The sequence below is a fragment of the Heterodontus francisci genome, chromosome 28 (assembly GCF_036365525.1).
Source record: "Heterodontus francisci isolate sHetFra1 chromosome 28, sHetFra1.hap1, whole genome shotgun sequence".
Classification (NCBI taxonomy): Eukaryota; Metazoa; Chordata; class Chondrichthyes; order Heterodontiformes; family Heterodontidae; genus Heterodontus; species Heterodontus francisci.
In genome coordinates, this window is record NC_090398.1 from 35,702,322 (window position 1) to 35,709,160 (window position 6,839).

A 6,839-nucleotide genomic window follows, 5' to 3' on the forward strand; every position below is an offset into this window, starting at 1 on the left:
ACCTCCAGTACTGCCCACCTCAACATTCAACCCGCTGAGAAATAAAAAGTCACCTCAATATCAAATTCCCTCAGTGAAACCCCGCCTTATCATCGGACCCTCCCAGTAATGCACGCCTCAACATTCAACTCTGGTCCTGGGCCCTGTCCCAGCTCCTGCCACTCACCAGTCCTTTCCACTCCTCTGTCATCGCCACACCCTTGCTTCCACTGCTCCTCGGGCATCGCTGCTTGCTGGCTCCCGCTACTCCCCAGCGCTCAATGTTTCCTGGCTCCCGCCACTCCTCGGCCATTGCTGCTCTCTGTCTCCTGGCGCTCCTCGGCTCTAATAGATCATGTTTCATGAATCAAACTCCTCTGCCATTCGTCGACTCTCCATGCCGCCTCCTTCCAAGCCAACATATTATTTTTTCTGGTTCCCTCTATTTCTTGTTTCCGTCCATGTCTTTCAGTTTAGAGATACAGCATTGAAACAGGCTCTTCGGCCCACCGAGTCTGTGCCGAACATCAACCACCCATTTATACAAATCCTACACTAATCCCATATTCCTACCAAACATCCCCACCTGTCCCTATATTTCCCTACCACCTACCTATACTAGTGACAATTTATAATGGCCAATTTACCTATCAACCTGCAAGTCTTTTGGCTTTTAATGACTGTTAATTATTTCGCACACCTCTAAAGACTGTTGTTTATGTCAACTGTCCCATACACTTTGCCATTTATTTAAACGTTTTTAAAATGTTTCGGAAAATTAAAGAAAAATCAACGTTTATAAAAGTTTTACTCACCAGTTTTAAGGGGAAAAGGACTTAATAGGTTAGGTAAACACGACTCACCTTCCTGTAAGCTCCAGGTAACTTTTGGGACATGCCTTATGCTGCTGTTAGTTTAGGCTGATTCCGTGAGCCTGTCTCCTCTTCACTCCTGTACGTGCTCGAACGTTTACAATTACATTTAACTATGCTGGAGAGATCTGGTGGGACCCACATCCTGAGGAAATCATCTGGGAATCCCATTAAAATTTTCACCTGGATCATAAAGTTCGGGAAGTTAACATTTTTGGTCGAGGTCAGCGGCAAGCACAGTCACTTCACTGCTGACTGCAAAATAGGGGCCAGAGAATCAATCAGAACAGCATTCCACCCATCACTGTCTGTGCTGACTCTTTCAAAGAATGATCTGTGATGTAGAGCAAACTTTGTGGTCCGTGCATGGCATCTGGTCATGTAACTTGTACACAATTTGTTTTCTCTATTTCTCTCCTTTGTGCACCGCAGACTGGGCTACAGATTCATGGAGGTCTTATTTCTATAAGTTAATTTGTTGTTATATACTTCTTAAAACGTTGACTCCCTTTCTGGCAACCTGTGGCTTTGAACACTTTTGAAGGAGGTTTTGACACACTGCCAATGAGTCCCACTCTCCTGCTCTTCCCCGACATTGCTGCAATGTTTTCCGCTAGAAGTATATATCCTGTTCCCTTTTGAAAGTTCCGACTGAATCAGCTGTGACCAGATTTTTCAGACAAAATATTTGAGATAACAACGACTTTTCTTTTGCTGATAGTGACATCAAAGTGATATTCAGTGTAGAGGTTGATCTCTCAGACTGATGGAGATATGGGATTTGCTGGGGGATTTTTCCTGAATCCACCACAACTTTCAGGGAGAGCAGTTTGATCCGGAGAAAATGGGCCTCTTTGAAGAAATTGAGAGCTTCCATCCAGCCAATCTTGATGTTGAGAGTTGAGTGCAGAACTTCTTGAAAACATTGTTCAGAGGAAACTGCCTTCGTTCCACTTATGGGGATATGAGGACAGATGACCAACTACTTGGCCAATGAGATAGGCTTTAAGGAGCGTCTTAAAGGATGAGAAAGAGGCAGCGAGGTTTAGGCCCAAAACACTGAAGGAATAGCTGCCAATAGCGGCTGGAAGAAGTGGGAGATGCTGTAGAGGCCAAAGAAGGAACAATGGAAAGTTCTGAAAGGGCCACTTTTTTTTTCTATCCCCTCAAAATGTAATGGAAAACAGAAACATTTCTCTCTGAGTCCTGAAAAAACCCAGGCTCTGTCGAATAGATAGTAGATAACATCTCTCATACTTCTGGCTTTCCAAATATGTTTGAATGATTTGGACATTCACAGACAAAACATTCAACAATCACACCAATTTTCAGTAATTTTGACTTTTTAATTTGAAAAGTACCCAGCATTTCCCTCTCACAATTTCAAAGCCACATTCCTTACTCCTGCTAATACATTTTCACCATTTTATATTTTTTTATGTTTCTGTTCCAAAAATACTATTAATTCCGCTCTCTAGTCTCGGATCTGAATATTCCCGCTCACCCATCCAGTCAGAAAGGCTGATGGTCCTTCAATGGCTTCATGGACCTTTCCTGGAAAACCATTTTTGGTGATCAGTTCAGATCGCAGCCATCCCTTCCCTTCCCTTCCCCCTCAACTCACTTTCGTGCCTGAACAACGTGCCTTTCCTCCTGCACCAGCACTGCTACCACACCTGCCTTATATTTCCATCCATGGACAACGCAGTGGAAAACAATCTCGAAATCACCACCATGATGTCTTGTTTTAGTTTGCAGCTCAGGCCCTAATATTCCCCTTATAAATGTATTTCTATCTGTATTATTGGTTCTGACCACGACTATTCTCTGCTCTCATTTTCAGCAACCAGATGATGCCACCCGTTCCAGGATATTCTTTCCTCTGGCACCAGTGAGGCCGCTTTCCATTCAGGTCCTGCTGCTGTCTGAAAATCTGTTTCTCTATCCACCCCCCCCCCCCCCCCCCCCGGGAGAGAATTTACCAGCTCTGTTGCTCTGCTATTCTTGTGTCCCTTTTACTTCGCTTCTCACCCCAGGCCACTCAAAATGGTCCCCTGACCCATGGTGCTACGCTGTCACTCAGGAAGATCCATCTCTATCCACCTTTCAGTCCCAAATGCCAGGTGTCTATTGGACAGTTCCAGTACTCAAGGACTCCCTCCACCTGTGACTGCGATACCCCTATAGGCGGTCACTAAGTCCCTCTTTCTGCTCCTCCTCTGTCTTGTTCACTTTGAATCTTGCCCTCTGCTTGAACCTTCAGCCATGGCAGGAACAGACATTCCCAGATTCTGATGCTATTTAACAAGGAAAAGCCAGTATTTAACATTGTTGTAGAAAGTTACACATTTATCTTGACAGTTGTTAGTGGGATAGTTTGCAGCACCTGTTCCTACTTTAACAAATCAAAACCTGTCAACCCAGATATCTGCACTTTATTGAAGTACAAGCAGAAAAATTAGTTTTTGTTGTTGCATAGAATCCATACATAGTATCAGGCACACGGAATTTCCTGTGCAGTAAATCCAAGTATTCTCCTAAGACATGGAGATTCTGTTGCAAGAAAGGTGTTTTTTGTTGTCCTGAAAGATAAAGGCTGTGAAATCGGACAAATCTTTCATTCCCTCCTTTATCTCCTGACTAAGCAATTGCCTGGGGTGGGGTGAGGGAGGCGTGGTGTTTACATCCCACTGTAGATATAGGGATGTTTGATGTCTGACTTGGTTTGCATTTAACCCAATTCGGATCAAAATGAATTTCATTTGTCAAACATCGATTTGGTTATCCTCAAGCTGCTGAGTGAGTCAGTTAACTATTTCTTACAAACCGGTAAGGAAGAATGTAAACCTTACGTCATGCACTGACCAAATTGAACTCTTACAAATCACAACTTAAAGTTAAAGCTGGGAACAGAGGTGATTTATAGACATTAACACATGGAAACAGAGTTAGCGAGCAATTGAGCAGCAAAACACCAAAGGGTAAAGTTACTTAACTAAATCGTAAAGATTTCCCCAGCAATTAGTATATCACTATGGATAAGGACGATGTAGGTGGAGAGATCAGGAAGGGGGATTGTGATATACCTGACCATATTAACATTGAAAGGGAAGAAGTATTCGATGTTTTAGCGGGCTTAAAAGTGGATTAATCCCCAGGCCCAGATGAAATGTATCCCAGGCTGTTATGTGAGGCAAAGGAGGTGATAACAGGGGCTCCAACACAAATTTTCAGATCCTCTCTGGCCATCGGAGAGGTGCCAGAGGATTGGAGAACAGTGAATATGGTACCATTATGCAAGAAGTGTAGTCGGGACAGACCAGGTAATTACAGTCCGGTAAGTCTAACATCAGTGGTGCAGCGGCGGGATGCATTTAAAGTGATTGGTAGAAAAATTAGAGGGGACATGAGGAAAAACATTTCCACCCAGAGGGGTCTGGAACTCACTGCCTGAAAGGGCAGTTGAGGCAGCAACCCTTAATTCATTCAGAAGGAGTCAGGATATGCAGCTCAAATACTGTAATTTGCAGGGCTATGGATCAATTACTGGAAGGTGAGATTAGAATCGGTGGATTGTTTTTCGGCCGGCACAGACACGATGGACCAAGTGGCCTCTTTCTGTGCCTTAAACTTTCTATGATTTCTAGCTTTCATATGCTATGCAATGTCCTACAACATTTATGCCACGACCAGCTAAGTTAATCACCAAACATATATACTGCTTCCCTCCGGTCCCCAAGCTCTTTGTGAAACGCTGGTCTACCCCTCAATCATCCAGAACATCCGCTCCCTTTTGTAGAGCAGCTTTCTATTCAAGCGCAGGAGATGTAACACCTGACCTTTCACCTCCTCCATTCCCACTGACCAGAGCCCCAAACAATTCTTCTAAGTGATAAAGGGACTTGCTTCTACTTCTAACAATTTAGCAGCTGCATTCACTGGTCACGATGGTATCTCCTGGGCATTGGGAGAGCAGGAACCACAGAATTAGTGATTGCTTTGCTTAACTCTTCTGTTCAGTCTGCAAGCATAACCCTGAGGTTCCGGTGACTTTTCATTTTAATTCTATCTCCTGCTCTACCCTCGACCTCGTACACTCTTCCACTGAAACACAATGTGGAACAGCAGTGGATCTTTCGATTACACATTTTATAGCATGTCGAACACAATACTGAGATTAAAAGCTTCATATTATAACTATTGCTCCCACTTTCTTGGATGGCTGGTGCTGGTCATGGAAGATCCCTGAACCAGAGCCACTGGGAGTGGAAGGATTGTGGGCTGGTGCTTGGGGTGAGAATCCCCTATTGGTACACAGCTGCCAGGCTGGTCTATGCAACATTGTCACTTTTCAGGAACACTGGAGCCTTCTCCACTTTGCCAGATTTTCCGCGTCCCCCTCCCACCCTGTTATTCTGATGGAACCATTTCCACCTCCTCTGGATCCATCCTGTTTTTTTTTTATTTTCCCATATGCTTTGCACCGTCATCCCTTTTGTCATTAAATCACTCCTGCCCTCCACCCAATCACAGACCTGTCGTTTTCCCTCCCCCTTTACCTCACTTTTCCCTGGCTCTGAGATAACTTTTAAACTGTTAATCTCTTATATCTTTCAATGCTGATAAAAGACCATCTGCCTGAAACGTTGACTCTGTTCCTATCTCTCCACAGAATCTGCCTGACATGCTGAGTGTTTCCAACATTCTCCCATTTTATCAGATTTTCAGTATTTATATTTTTCTCTCCAATGCTTCAGCCTGGAAATTAACAGCGGTGAGTGACATCGGTGGGGAACAGAGTTTGAACTCCACAGACTGCCTCTTTTACCCTTGACAATTCCCCGCCCTGAAGTGAGCCTGAGTGACATGCTTGGCTTCCAGCCGGGTAGGGAGGACAGTGGAACAGGCCCCAGGACCAGGGCCGTCCAAATACTCACCCCGGGGCATGGGGGATCTGCCTAATATTGGGGAGGGTGTGGGTGGTGTCCAATCACTAAGTGCAATGGGAAGAGAGTGGAGACATCTCCAATCGTTGAGCTGTCAAGGTCGGGAGGGTTAGCCTATCCTGGAGAGTGATCTGAACCTGGAGACAGGAAGGGTAATGGGGACTGTTTGATTCTCAACCATGGGGAGTGGGTCTCATATCCTGGAGTGTGACCTGAATCTGACATGGTGAAGGAAAAGGGGAGAGGTAGAGAAAATGTCTGATCCGCAACCTTGGGGAGGGTTCTCCAATCCTGGAGTGTGGTCTGATTCTGGGGAGGTGGAGGGGGTGGTGGGACTGTCTGATCCAAGACTCGATTGATCCTCTGGGTGACCGATTTTGCGGGGCGGTGTTCTGATACCTTGGGGTGTTTAAATGCCATAAGGTGATCCAATTCTTTGGGGGCATCTGATGTAGGAGGGTCAAACCTGGGGTGGTCCAATCCTGGTAGTGGGTCTGTCCAATCTAGGGGAGGGATCTGATGTGTTGTTCCCGGGGGAGTGTCCAACACGGGTGTGGAATGGTTCCGATTGCCAATACCTTTGTGTGGAATGGGGTATAACAGGGAAACATGGCCAGTCATAGTAAAACCTGGAAAACAGTTAAAATCAGATACCTCCAACCACATTGAAGTGGTGAAACTGCCAATAAGCATTCTGGTAGTGGTTGTCTGCCCTAGCCCTCTCCTAACTCCATTAAGCCTAGTTGTGGGCGGGTGGGAAGTGGATTGGAGTTGAGCTTGAGATTTTTAAATTTCAACCTCTGAACCGCCTCCAACCCACCTGTTTTTGGTGCTAAAGTCCTGCTTTGGGTCTGGCAGGGAGAATATTTGATCAGTAATTTCCACTATTTTCTCCCTTCTCTCTCTCAATCTACTGGCGATTGTGATCCTGTCCCGGGGAAAGTGTGGACTCTCCACCTGTACCACTCTCTACCTGGTGGCCATGGCAACGGCGGATCTACTGGTCATTATCACTCAGGTCATATTGTACAGGATCAGTTTT